At 43.9% G+C, this 14,755-nt stretch overlaps 1 protein-coding gene across 2 annotated transcripts in view; it reads left to right on the top strand.

Annotated features, from left to right (window-relative positions):
* GRID1 (glutamate ionotropic receptor delta type subunit 1) overlaps positions 1 to 14,755 on the top strand; it is a 955,154-nt gene that overhangs the window by 337,557 nt on the left and 602,842 nt on the right. The gene's annotated exons all lie outside the window — the stretch shown is intronic.

Genomic DNA, 14,755 nt, shown 5'->3' with positions numbered 1-14,755 from the left:
TGATTTTAGCATTATAAACTTCCCTCATTTTTACTCTAGATATATCCCGCAGATTTTGGCCTGCTGTATTTTCATTTTCTGTCAGATTTCCTCTTCGATCTATGACTTGGTTTCCAAGTGTTTGGAGTTTTTACTGTTACTAATTTCTAAATTGATTTTTACTATGATCAGAGAAGCACTCTGTAAGATTTTAATCTTTTAAATTGTTTTTGACTTTTGCTTTATGGCCCCCAAATGTGGTCTTTACTGGTATGTATTTTCTTTGGGTACTTGAAAACAGTATGTATTTTGCTGTTGAGTAGAGTGCTATAAATATGTGTCATATACTGTTGGTTGGTGGAATTACTTCTATGTTCTTGCTATATTTGTGTTAATTTTTCTATCATCTGCAGAGATTATTGAACTATAGTTCAATAAGTCTTGAACTATAGTTGTGGGTTTGAATATTTGATCTTTTAAGTTCTATCACTTAAAAATATATTTAACACCTTTGTCTTGGTGTATGCACATTATAAAGATTGTTGTGTCTTCTTGGTGAGTTGACTTAAATATTTTTTCCCTTTTATTTGACAGGACAGAGAGAAATTGAGAGGGGAGGGAGAGATAGAAATAGAGAGATACTCCCAGTACTATTTACCCTGCAGGTGGGAATGAGGGCCTTGAACCTAGGTTCTTGCCCTTGAAGTCAATCACATGCATTACCACCCTTTCCTGGGACTCTGGTGACACAAATATTTTATCTATTTATCTATCTATCTATCTATCTATTTCTATATCTGTATAAAAATAGTCTTGTAACTCCTTGAGGCTATGCTCAATTTTTTTTTCCAGTCTATTTTAGTACTGACGTTTAGATTGTTCTTTCATTTCACTGATTATTTTTCCCCCCTCTGTCACCTCCGCTCTGCTGTTGAGTTCACCTACTGAGCTTTATTTTCAGCAGTGGTGTTTTTCAATACTAAAATTTTCATTTTATTCTTCTTTATATCTTATATTTCTTTGGAGAGATTTTTCTGGTTTTTTTTTTTCCTATTTGTTTCAAGTGTACTAACAACTGCCCATGGAAGTATTTTTATGATGGCTGCTTCAAAAATCTTTGCCAGGTTGTTCTGAACATTTCCATCATTTCAGAGTATGAATCTGTTATAGTCTTTTTTTTTTTTTTTTCATTTAGTGTGAGTTCTTCCTGGTTCTTGCTATGAAGAGTGACTTTCATTTGAATTCTGGACATTTGGGTCCAGATGTTATGCTGTGAAGCTCTAGATCTTAAATCGATCATTTTTGCTGGTGTATTCTGATGCCACTATGAGGAGAGGACTGATGTTCATTATTTCCAAGACAGAGTAAAGTACAGGTTCTCCTTTTGATTTTTTTAAATTAGTGGTTTAATAATGATTGGCAAGATTGTAGTATAAGAGGGGTACATTTTTATATAATTTCCATCACCAGAGTTCCATATCCTATTCCCTCCACTGGAAAGTCCCCTATTCTTTATCCCTCTGGGAGTATGGACCAAAGATCATTATGGGGTACTGAAGCTAGAAGGTACAGACTATACTGTAATTGCTTCTCCACTGGATATGGACATTAGCAGGTCAATCCATACCCCCACCCTGTTTCTATCTTTCCCTAGTGGGATGGGGGTCTGGGGAGATGAGGTTCCAGGACACTTTGGTGAGGTTTTCTGTGCAGGGAAGTCAGGTTGGCGTCATGATAGCATCTGCAACTTGGTGGCTGAAAAGCATTAAGACATAAAGCAGAACAAAGTGTTTAATAATCAGGAAACTAAAGGTAAGAATATAGCAGACTTAGGGTTTTCATGCTGGAAGAATGTAGGAAGTCTATTTTAGGTATATTCCATGGGTCCCATTGACTTTACTGACTTTGGCCTGAGCCCAACAGCTAATATACAGGTGGGCTAAAAGTCTTGTTTGGGAAGATGGTGTCAGAGTTGAAAATAGGATTAGAAAGCTGCATCAGGGAAGAGAGTAGCTCCCAAATATTGGAAAAGTATATAAATACTGTAAACCTAATCAATCTGACCTAGAGCCCATACCTATTCATATGTAGCACAGGAGCCTGTGTAACCTTTGCATCCCTGTCTGAGCTCACATTCCATGTTGACTATCAAGGGAGGCTGGGTCAATATATTCTGCCACTCAAGGAAGACAGGTGCTGAAATGAGTGCAGCCTAGGATGTTCTATGGACAAGTGGGGGTTCTTCCTTATTGTTGGGGGTTCTTCCTTTCTGTAGGACTATTGTTTCCCCCTAGCTTGCAGAAGTAGGAGTGTGTTGCCATTACTTCACACATGGACTCCACAGAAATTTTATGTCAAAAGGGAGTGACATCTTTGCTTCAAGTAGTAGTGGATATTGTTTTTCCATTAAGGCTTTTCTGCCTCTTCATGCGAATGAGGGTGGACATTTGGCCTCTCTGTTTGGTCTTCTCTGGAGTGTGGAATTATTATTATTATTATAATTATAATTAATTATTTATTTATTTTCCTTTTTGTTGCCCTTGTTGTTTAACATTGTTGTGGTTATTAATGTCATTGTTGTTGGATAGGACAGAGAGAAATGGAGAGAGGAGGGGAAGACAGAGAGGAGGAGAGAAAGACAGACACCTGCAGACCTGCTTCACCGCTTGTGAAGCAACTCCCCTGCAGGTGGGGAGCCGGGGGCTCGAACTGGGATCCTTATGCAGGTCCTGGCGTTTGCGCCACGTGTGTTTAACCCGCTGCGCCACCGCCCGACTCCCGGGATTATTATTTTTGTGTTCTAGTACTTAGCTAGAGTAGAATAGTTAGTGTCTAAAAGTTTTTATCTTGTTAGTCTGCCCTCCTAGATCTAATTTAGCTAGAGAGAGCATGTTTATCTTTCCTCTTTTGTCCTACCTTTCTTCTTTCCTTCACCTTCCTCCTCTCACTCACCTCCCTCCATTTTTCTTCTTTCTTTGCTTCTTTGTTTCATTCTTTTTTTCTTCTTCCTTTGCTTTTTTGTTTCATTCTTTTTTTCCCCTCCTCTTTTCTTCTTGCCTTTTATCTTTTTGCTGTGACTACTGGTATCTGGGTTGTCAACTCTTCAGATATAATCTGGAATATATAAGACAAAATGGAAGACCCTCACTGGCCTGGATTCTTTCTACTATTCAGATTTGCCTGATATTTTTCTTCATTCTTTCCCTCCCCTTCTCCCTTCCTTCCTTCCTTCCTTCCTTCCTTCCTTCCTTCCTTCCTTCCTTCCTTCCTTCCATTGGTACCAGGGTTATTGCTGGGACATTGTGCCTGTAAGACAAATCCACAACTCTTGGCAGCCATTTTTTTTTTTTTATTTAAGAAAGGAGACATTAACAAAATCATAGAATAAGAGGAGTACAGTTCCGCACAATTCCCATAACCCGATCTCCATATCCCATCCCCTCCCCTGATAGCCTTCCCATTCTCTATCTCTCTGGGAGATATGGGTTGCAGAAGGTGGAAGGTCTGGCTTCTGTAATTGCTTCCCCACTTAACATGGGCGTTGACTAGTTGATCCATACTCCCAGTCTGCCTCTCTCTTTCCCTATAGGAAAGTAGAGCTCTGGGGAAGCAGAGCTCTAGGACACATTGATGGAGTCATCTGTCCAGGGAAGTCTGGAAGTCTTGCTGGCATCTGGAACCTGGTGGCTGAAAAGAGAGTTAACATACAAAGCCAAACAAATTGTTGAACAATCATGGACCTAAAGACTGAAATAGTACAGATGAAGTGTTGGGGGGTATTCTCTGCATGGTCTTGTGTACTTCTGCTTTCAGGTATATATTTTTCCCTAGTTTATGGGCACGTTTGAACCTGTGCTCTATCTCAGGGGACCTGGACTATATCTAGGTTTGGCATCCATTTACTTAAAAAAATGTATTTATTTATTCCCTTTTGTTCCTTGTTGTTTTATTGTTGTAGTTATGATTGATGTTGTTGTTGTTGGCTAGGACAGAGAGAGATGGAGAGAGGAGGGGAAGACAGAGAGGGAGAGAGAAAGATAGATACCTGCATCCCTGCTCCATTGCTTGTGAAGCGACTCCCCTACAGGTGGGGAGCTAGGGATTGAACTGGGATCCTTACACTGGTCCTTGTGTTTTGCGCCACCTGTGCTTAACCCCACTGTGCTACCGCCTGACTCCCACCATTTTTTTTTTCTTGTCTTGGATAGAGATACAGAAACTGAGAGGGGAGGGGTAATAGTATGGGAGAGAGAGAAACACCTGTAGTACCTTTTCCCTGCTTAGAAACTTCTCTCCTACAAGTGAGGATCAGGATTTATAAGTGGGCTCTTATGCATGGTATCATGTGTGCCACTGCCTGTCACCTTCTGTTTGGTTTTTTCCTAATTTTTGGTGTGTTAGTTGTACTCGGGATGCAATAAGAAAAAAGTACATTTATATCCTTTCCTTGGAGATAGAAGTCTACACGGTGGTCTTCCTCAATATTAAACCCCCTTTTGTGGAGCACAAGTCTTTGCCAACAATCCCCAACTTGTCTTGGAGAAGCAGTCATTATTTCAGAGACAGGATTCCAGTGCTTTCTGCTGTTCTTTAAGCAGGGAGAGAAAAAGTGAGTCAAACTCTACTTGTTCATTTTTCAGATATATTTCATGCTAGAATTCATTTGCAGGCTGAACAGATATATCTGGGCTTGGAAAAATGCATTTAAGGACTCAAGTAAAATATATTTATTTAGCTTTGGATTAACAATTGTCATCTCTTTCTCTTTTTATTTGCCTTCTATCCCATTGTTGTCTTCTAATTAAACAATCCCTTCATAGGATGCTCTTTCATTGAGAATTATTATAGACGTAAACCTTCCTTTATCAAACTGTGTAATTGTATATACTTTATATTTGGCTTTTGGGGAATTGAAGCATTGCGGGAGAGAAGGTGCTTCATTAATTGGTGGAGCAAGATTGTGGCATTACTGGAGACAAAGCCACGGAAGCATTTGTGGGGCTGGGACAGTCTTCAGTTGTTGGCGAGGACAGAGGCAGCCAGTGTTGGGGGATCTGCAGACAGTTCCTCCTTCTGCACTGACTACAGGACGTGCCCTGCATGAGCAGATGGAGAGCGAAGGGGGTGGAGAGGACCAGCTTTCACAGGGGGCTGGTGACTGCACTCCTGTCCTGAGTAGACCCCTGAGGATTTGGGCTGCCTTTAAGGGGACTGTGTCAGTAGTGAGGGTCCCTTGCAGGGGTAGGGGTGGTGGTGGTGGTGGAAGGAGCTGAGGCAGATGGCAGAGGGGCATGGAGTAGAGGAGAAGAAGGTATTGTCTGCTTTGCTTATTGCTAGGATATGGGGAAGGACATGTGGACAGGGATCCAGGAGAGTGGGTAACCCTAAAAACTCACCGTCTGTTTACTATAGTTAACTAATTAGCCAGCTGTGCTTACTGGATAATAAGAAATGAAACAAAACAGAGAAAGCACTTTCAGGGTCTTTCTTGTAAATTTATAGCCTGAAAGGGAACAGTGACAGGGAACACATGCACCCACACTCACATGTGTATACAGAGTTATATCCCTAAACAGTGCTAGCAGCACACACAGACACACACTCAGACACACACACACAAACACACACACACACACTCTCTCTCTCTCTCTCTCTCTCCCTCTATCTCTCACACACACACACAACTCCACCAACTCAGACAACCACCCACTCAGCCTTTCTTTCTACATCTTCCAGTATAGAGATGACATAGCAGACAGGATGAAGAGGCTTGGACAGGAGATGGAGTAGAGCCTTTGAAGATATGTCAGAAGATCTTACCACCTGCAGCTCCCATACCCTCTACTTTTGTACATTTATTCTAGATGTCATTGCTGGTCTAGTATCTAGAAACTCAGGTGCTCTCATTTTCCTGACAAACACATGCAACAAGTACATAAACAAATGCAGAAGAACCTAATAGCATCAATACATAAGAACATCAGTACATAAGAACTTGAGTTTGTAGGGGAGTCGGGCTGTAGTGCAGCGGGTTAAGCGCAGGTGGCGCAAAACCAAGGACCGGCATAAGGATCCTGGTTCGAACCCCGGCTCCCCACCTGCAGGGGAGTCGCTTCACAGGCGGTGAAGCAGGTCTGCAGGTGTCTATCTTTCTCTCCTCCTCTCTGTCTTCCCCTCCTCTCTCCATTTCTCTCTGTCCTATCCAACAACAACTACAACAATAAAACAACAAGGGCAACAAAAGGGAATAAATAAATAAAATAAATATCAAAAAAAAAAAAAAAAGAACTTGAGTTTGTAGTTCGTTCAGCAGATTTTACTAAAATGGGATAGAATTTTGTTTTTATAAATAAATTTTTATTTATAAAAAGGAAACACTGACAAAAACCATAAGATAAATGCTTGAGAAATGACTCTGCATGATGTGGTCGGGGAGGTGGCGCAGTGGATAAAACACTGGATGAGGTCCCGACTTCAATCCATGACAGCACATACACCAGAGTGATGTCTGTTTTTTTTTTTTTCTCTCTCCTCCTTTTTTTCTCATAAATAAATAAGTTCTTGGAAAAAAAAGAAAGAAAGACATGACTCTGCATGAAAATGACACTTGAGGGAAGATGAAAATGCTGCTTCAGTTTGGGGGGGGGGATCTGGGCCAGTGGCTATTTCCATCCACTTCCTGTCAGCCATTCACTCAGTTAGTTGTTCCACAGTCTCTCTGAAGTCCAGTCTCCCGCAACTCCCCCTATATCTGACTATGTGAGATGTCAAGACATAGTTTAATAGTTTAATTCCATCAGGACCCGGAGCAAGAAAAGGAAATAAAGAAAGGACATTCAGAAACATTAACAGGTGAGGTGTGACTCACAAAGGAAGAGAAGGCAAGACCATAGAAAAGCATTAGGCAAATATATGTAAATATAGACAGATAGTCATAGAAATAATAATCAACCTGTAACTGTGGCCTTAGGAGAACATTTGCAGTTTCCAGTGGAGGGAATGGGGACACAGAACTCTGGTGGTGGGAAAGGTGTGGAATTATACCCCTGTTATTCCATAATTTTGTAAGTCAACATTAAATAACTAATTAAAAAAAGATATAATGTGACTTCTTTCATCCTTCTGAAGCTTCTGATCTAATAGAGTGGAAAGGCAGGCTCTTCCACTGCACCTTTATTTATTTATTTTTTATTTTTAATCATGACAGAATAATTTTCATTTCTGTGTCCCACTTATCCAGTGGCTTGATGTTTTAGCTAAACTATTTTCCCATCAAATACAAATGTTTGGCCACTTTGATAATGGCTAGACACTTACAAAATGTTCCACTGCACCTTTGTAAATGTGGAAATAGAAAGAGGAGCCCGGAATCACGAGAGAGCACACACATTCCATGAACTTCAGCTGGGTGCACTGGGGCAAGGGGGACTAAGGGGAGGGCATGGGGAGAAAGAGAAGGATGAATATGGGATGGCTCCACTCATAGACAGAAGTTGAAAAGTAAGAGCAGAAGAGAAAACACAAAGCAGAAGTTGGGCTGGATTTGGTATATCGCACCAAAGTAAAGAACTCTGGGGATGAGGGTAGTGATCCCAGAGCATGATGGTGGAGGAGGACCTACTTGGAGGGGGGTTGGAGTGTTGTACAGAAAACTGAGAAGTATTACACGTGTACCAACTACTGTATTTACTGTATGTTAACGGTCAACTGTTAATCTCCTCAATAAAAAGAGAGAGAAGGGCATAGAGGCTGACTGTGGACAACTGCTATGTGAAGAGGACAGCAGGGGACATTGTCCATTCTGATGGCGGGGACACAGGGATGGTGTCAATGGTGGGAGCTGGAAGGAAGGCACAGGGAGGCACCAACAGCACAGCAGAAGCATCCTTTTATTCTGGCAGGGAACCAGCTCAACTGAGCTCCCCTCTGCTCTGTCCCTGTTGAGCAGCAGCTCAGCTCTCTTCTATGGGGGCTCTGCTCCCCGCCCCTCCTCATATCTGCAGCTCTCCAGGTAGCTTCCTCAGACCTTAGCTGCAGGCTCCTCAGCAGCTCTGTATCTTGTCAGCTGCTGTCTTGCTCAGCAGTTGCTGGTCAGCTTCTGGCGCAGCAGCAGCAACTGCTTCCTGGATCAGTGTCCCTGCATCTTAGCTGTAGCAGCACCCCTCTCAAGGAGCCCAGGGTTCTCCAAAGGCCTCCAAAGTCCCCAGAGCCCACAAACTCCTCTCAAGCCCTCTCCACCCCCCAGTGTCCCCCAGGAGCTTCTTCCTGCCCTTTAATATATAGGAGGAGAACAAAAGTGGCATCTTGCCAGCATTTACCTTCCTAATGTAACAAGAGGGATATACATACATGCATAGTAGTGTTGGGTATAGGGATAGCCCCAAGGCCGCAGAACATGGCAGCTGCCTGGTTATCTACCCAGGCACCTGCTTTCCCATGCAGGAAAGCCTGATGGTCTGAGGCAGGAAGGTCTGACTAAGTTCATTTTCTTCACAATAATGAAGGTAAAGAAAAGGGGGAAGAAGGCGGGGCTAGATAGCATAATGGTTATGCAGAGACTCTCATGCCTGAGGCACCGAAGTCCCAGGTTCAGTCTCCCGCACCATCATAAGCCAGCGCTGAGCAGTGCTCTGGTTAAAAAAAGAAAGAAAGAATGAAAGAAAGAAAGAAAGAAAGAAAGAAAGAAAGAAAGAAAGAAAGAAAGAAAGAAAGAGAAAGAAAAGAGGGAATGGTGTGTGTAGAGGGGACAGTGTGCACAAAGATACAGAGTTGTGGTTTTGGAAATTTATGTGGCAAGAGAGGGGCTCAGGGAACATGGGGGAGTGAAGCTGGAGAGCCAGGCTGGGCTAGGTTAGTTAAAGGCTTTCTCACACACTGGCAAAGGAGCTTTTAGCCAGCTACATCCTGGTAGAGTTTGGAAAACTGGAAAATGACCCTTTTGGATAAATTCTTATTGATGTTCTTTCTGGCAGTAGTGTTGAGGTTGGATTGGAGTCTGGGCTCCAGAGTGAAGCTATTACTGCTGTTCAGGTGACAGAGGATGAGGATGGGGGCAGAGGAAAACCTCGTAGCCAGGTGGTGGCACACCTGGTTGAGTGCACATGTTACAAGGCGCAAGTACTTGGGTTTGAGCCCCCAGTCCCCACCAGCAGAGGGAAAGATTTTCTTATTTTTTCCCCCATCTTTCCCCCCTCACTTCTGGTCTGATAATTGCCTTATTCTTTCCTCCCAGTGTCTAAGCCCTTGATTTGGCTAAGCCATGGAATAAGCCCTAGAGAAAAATGAATGATTAAATTATCATTAGCACAGAAACCCTAGCCATACTCGCAGGTGGCTCTGGTCCCCACCTCCCTGGAGTGTTCAGTTTCCATTAGGGAAGAGGAGGAGGAGGTGGCGGAGGCCAGCTTCAGAAAATCCTTTTCAGAGCTATGTTCAGAGGGTAATCAGGCCCCATCCAGGCCATTTGCTAAAATAGGGCTCAGTGATTTACCGGGCTACTCTAGCCAGTCTCTGAAGTTGGAGATGGGTAATGGGGCTTCCTGGAAGTGATGGGGTGAGGAGAACAGCAACTGTTGGACAGTCACTCAGTCCTGGAGCTGCCATACTTTGGGAGCAACTCTGACCTAGAAGGGTCTTTTCTTGTGCCTGCTGAGCCCCTAATGTAGACTTGAGTCCATATAATTCCTGAGGCAGGACCAGGCCCCCCAGTCTGCTACTCATGGTGGCGTAGGGGGGAATGCCTTCCTGGCTCACCTCACTGCCACCATGGCTGTGGATACTGGGAGAAGGGGCTCACCATGCCAAGGGTTTAGCTGCAGTGCCCGAGGGTGAGGGGGTTGGAGACCCGGTACTGGTGGAGAAGGCTAGTGTTAGACAGACATGAACCCACCTCTCCTGAGCTCTCCTGGAGTGGGAGGCGAGGAGCTGTGCTGCTCAGAAATCCTGAGTCACACCCACAGCAGTAGTGCTGGGTACAGAGGACAGTGTGGTGTTAAAGGCAGAGAGTTATATGCTCCCCTGTGGATCCCAAGTCTTATTCCTTGTTCAGGGGAGAGGCAGGACATGAGGTGAGACTTTCAAAATCATGAAGTCTTCTGAAGGGGAGGCACATTCCCCTAACTTACGCTGCCGAGTGAGGAGGGTGAGGGAGAGAAGCAGAGCCAGGGGCTGACTGGCACATGGAGAGCTCTGCAGGCACACGGCACTCCCGCTCCTCCTGACTCTGCCCAGTGCGGCCAGCTGCTGACCCTCCACAAGGGGACATTTCTGATTTACAGATTTTACACTTCAGGGTTCTGGCAATGAAGAAGCAGCTGTGCATTGTGCATGTTAGCAGGAAACCAGAAGGAGGCAAAGAGCCCAGACAGGAAAGGATCGATGGTGTCGCTGGTAAAATTTGTTCCAGGACTTTGCTGAGCATATCCTTGGAGCTGTAGCTATCTCCTGGGCCTTTGGGACAGATAAGCTCTCTGATCTCAGCCCCCCTCTTTTTTTTTTCTCTAACTCTGGTGTGAAAAATCAAGGCCAGCACACTCCCCTGGAGACAGGCTGTGGGTGCTGAGGGTCAGGCCTACCAAGAGAGATTGAGTTCCAGCTCCTCTTTAATCCCTGCTTTGCAGAGCCCTGGAACGATAAAGCTGCCAGGTTGGCCAGGGGTCCAGATGTTGGCTCCTGTAGACCCCCTGGGCAGTCTCAGAGGCAAGCTTGGGAATTTCAGCATCCTGGGCTTACCCTGCAGCCATCACTTTTTTTTTAAAACAACTTTATTTATTTGATTTGATAGAACAGAGAGAAATTGAGAGGGGAGGGGAAGATAGGGAGAGAGACAGAGAGACACCCTGCTTCACCACTCATGAAGCTTCCCCCCTTAGGGGGAGGGGACCAGGGGCTTTAACCTGGTTCCATGTGCGTGGTCATACATGCACTTAACCAGGTGTGCCACCACCTGGCACCCATGAGCCATCACTTTGTTCCTGTTCTGGTCTGTGCAGAGGTGTGGGCAGTGTGAGGCTGAGTTTTCTTTCCATTTAGGATCTGTCTTCCATCCCTTTGTGCACTAGTCTCCCAAAGTGGCATTTAATCCCCCAGTATAAATCCTCAGATGGCGACAGGAGCCCATTCTACAGTGGGGACAGATTCCATCACCCTCCTCCTTTACCAAATAGGACTCACCCACCACAATCACACATATGTGTTTTAACAGAGGCCCGTACAGATGGGATGTAGGAAATCCAGGACATGGTTCTCCTATCTGCACTAACACCATCAGGAAGGGAGTCCTATTAGAGGACAGTTTGAAGGTCAGAGGCAGCAAGGAGGTTGTCATAAAGTCCAGAGATGCAGGTCAGTGGGATCTTTTTCTAGTGCTATGTGGGCCACTGTTCTGTTGAACCTGCAGTCTGGGGCAACCTTTCTGTTTTTCAATTTTCCAAAGTCCCAAGCATGAAAGTCTTTTTGGATAACCATTATGCTATTTACCTGTACCCTTCTGCAGTCCTCTCAAGAAGATTTTGGACTTGCTTTTTCTCCCTTTTTCTAGTCAGTTCCTTTAAATCTCCCTTCTTTCTATAGAGAGGAAGAGAGAGAGGGAGAATGACCTAGTTTTGCTTTTCTGAAGGGCCCTGACATACACCTTAACTAGGCTCTTGGCTGAGAGTAGCAGATAAACTCTACAGGTGCCCAGAGTAGTTGATTTTTAACTCCAGTCATTGAAATTTCACCATTTTTGGCCATACCTTCACCCTACCTTTCCTTGCTGTGTTTCTTTAAGCCAATTCATTTCTTAAATGTTGCCTTATCTCCAGAAATAATTTCTGTGTAATGAATTGGATATGCTAGCAGGGAATAGTTCTCCAGTTAAAATTAACTTCGTAAGTTTGTCCTTAGACCAACCTAAGCTCATCTCTCACACAATGTTCAGTGGCAGAGGGCCTGCTGAGAAGAGTGATAAGGCCTTCCTTAGGGACTAGGAGCTTGTTGGTATGCTTCTAGTTCTGCTTCTGGGATCCCTTCTGTTACATTGCTTGACGTTGTGGTCTATTTACATGGTCATTCTGTTACATTGGTTTGGTCTCACTCCTCCTGCCTCCGGGAGATTTTGGTTTAGTCCTTGCTAATTCGAGCTTCTTTCTTCTCCCCGCCCCCTATCCTACTTACTTCCTTGGTTCCTGACTCTTCTGGCGGAGGAGAGAGAGGCAGGACAGACTTGGGTTGGGATTAGATTAGATTAGATTAGTTTTTTGAACCATTCGCTCGTGAATAAAGAAATACTGCTTCTCCGCTCAGTGATGTGTCCCTGGTTGTCTGTCTCCTGCCGCGAAGCTAGCCCAGCATACTGGCGCCCTGAACTTTGACTGACAATAGCCACTGGTATAGTTTTCACCAGACGTTCCTCCTAGTTCCTCCACTCTCTCCTTCAAACTTTACTGAACACTGGGTGGGTGCCAGGCCTGGGTCTATTGTTGGGGTACAAACAAGAGTCTTGGCTTTGGCTTGTTTGGCTTGTTTGGTTTAGAGTGAAGGCTCCAATGTGCGTGGAGGACTGGATGGAGTTAGTAGCAGATCTATTTTTAACTGCTGACTGATATCTTTTATCTCTAGTTCCTGTGAATTTTCCCCATATAGTTAGACACCTACACTATGTGCCAGGCTTCCCCTGTTTGCCTACGAGCAGGGGAATCTACTTTTTTCTCTGAGAAGCTGCGACTTGCTTACTTTTTCCCTTGGGCATTTGCCAGCTCTCCATGCTGTGGAAGTCACTGGGCTCAGTGAAGCAAGTGTGTGTGTGTGTGTGTGTGTGTGTGTGTGTGTGTGTGTGTGTGTGTGTGTGCATAGTTGTCACTGTAACTGTGTTCTAGATTGCTACGGCAGCTGTATGTAGCAAAGTACCACCAATAGAATGACTTACACTATATATATTTCTTTATTGGGGGATTAATGGTTTACAGTTGACAGTAAAATAAATAGTTTGTACATGCATAACATTGGCCAGTTTTCCACATAACAGTCCAACCCCCACTAGGTCCTCCTCTCATCATGATCCAGGACCCAAACCCTCCTCCCAACCTCAGAGTCTTTTACTTTGGTGTAATACACCAACTCCAGTCCAAGTTCTGCTTAGTGTTTTCCCTTCTGTTCTTATTTTTCAATTTCTATGAGTGAGTTTATCCTTTTGTTTCTGACTTATTTCATTTAACATGATTTCTTCACGCTCCATCCAGGATGGGATGAAGAAAGTAAATTCACTATTTTAATAGCTGAGTAGTATTCCATTGTGTATATATACCACAGATTAGTCAGCCACTCATCTGTTTTTGGAAGGGTTGCTTCCAGGTTTTGGCTATTCCAAATTGTGTTGCTATGAACATAGGTATACATAAATCTTTTTGGATGGGTGTGTTAGTTCCCTAGACAAAATAAATATATTCTGTCACCATCCTGGTAGCTCAAATCTCAAGATCAAGGTGTTGGCAAAGTTGATTCTCTCAAGGACTGTAAGAAGAACCTATCTCGTGCCTTTTCCCTAATTTCTGAGGGCTTACTGGCAATCTTTGGCTTGTGGTACCATTATGCTAATCTCTGCCTTTTCCTGCATGTGACACTGTGTCTGTTTCAAAGGCACCAATTGTATTCTAGTCTGATGCTCTTAATGACCACAGTTTAGTTTGATTACCTCTTTAAGGACTCCATTACTCAACAGAATCATATTCTTATCAGGTACTGATAAGCTTTGACATATACATACAGGACAAAATTCAACCCATAACAGCTACAACCAGTGTCTAACTCAGAGCAGTGGGGTGGGCTGCTGACATAGAAGGAGCCTTCTCTGAGGACCATGGTGAGTGAACTGAGCTAACGTCCCTGCTGCTCTGGCCTCTTACTATGCAATGCCATTTACTCATTCATTTTATTATTTTTAAAAAGATTTATTTTATTTCCTGTGAAAGAGAGAAATGCTAGAGCACTACATGCAGTGCCAGAGATCAAATTGGGAGCCTCAGGCATGTGAGTCTTGTGCTCAATCAGTTGAACTATTTTCTTAGACATTATTCACCACTTATTTACTTATTTATTGGGTTATTGCTGAGACTTGGTGCCTGCATGCCTCCATCTTTTCCAGTGGCTATTTTTTCCTTTCCTTTAGATAGAGGGCAAGAGATAGAAGTGAGACATCATAGCACTGTTCCACCACTCAGGAAGATTCCCCCACTTCATGAGCTCCCATGTGGTGACCCTGAATCTAAGTCCTTGCATGTTGGTATGCTTCATATTGGTTTGGTCTCACTCCACCCCGCATCCGGGAGATTGTGGTTTAGTCTTTGCCTTTTCGTGCTTCTCCCTTCTCCCCGCCCCCTACCCTATGTACTTCCTGAGTTCCTCTCCCTGCCGCGAGAGGAGAAAGATGGAGGGCACATGGTGTGGTGATTAGGTGTTGGACTTTTTGCTCGCTTGTGAATAAAGATTAAACTGCATTCTCAGCTCAGCCGTGTGTTTCTGGTCGCCTGTTACCCACCCGTGAAGCCAGCCTTGTGAAAATGACACTTCCACATGGTAATGTTTGCACTCTACTGAGTGAACACATGCTAGCCCCGCACTTTGTGTATCAGTCATTCACTTGTATGCAAATAATATTTATCTGCCACCAATTCAATTTATCATTCCCACATGGGTTCACTCCTTCACACTAATTGGTCTCATTCATTCATTCATTCACTCATTCATTCAACAACCATATTAAATCAGTTGTTTACTCACATAATATTCATTTGTTCAT

Source organism: Erinaceus europaeus, chromosome 1 (assembly GCF_950295315.1).
Source record: "Erinaceus europaeus chromosome 1, mEriEur2.1, whole genome shotgun sequence".
In the NCBI taxonomy this organism is placed as follows: Eukaryota; Metazoa; Chordata; class Mammalia; order Eulipotyphla; family Erinaceidae; genus Erinaceus; species Erinaceus europaeus.
The sequence above is the reverse complement of the archived record's forward strand: the minus strand, read 5'-3'. Positions and strand labels throughout refer to the sequence as shown.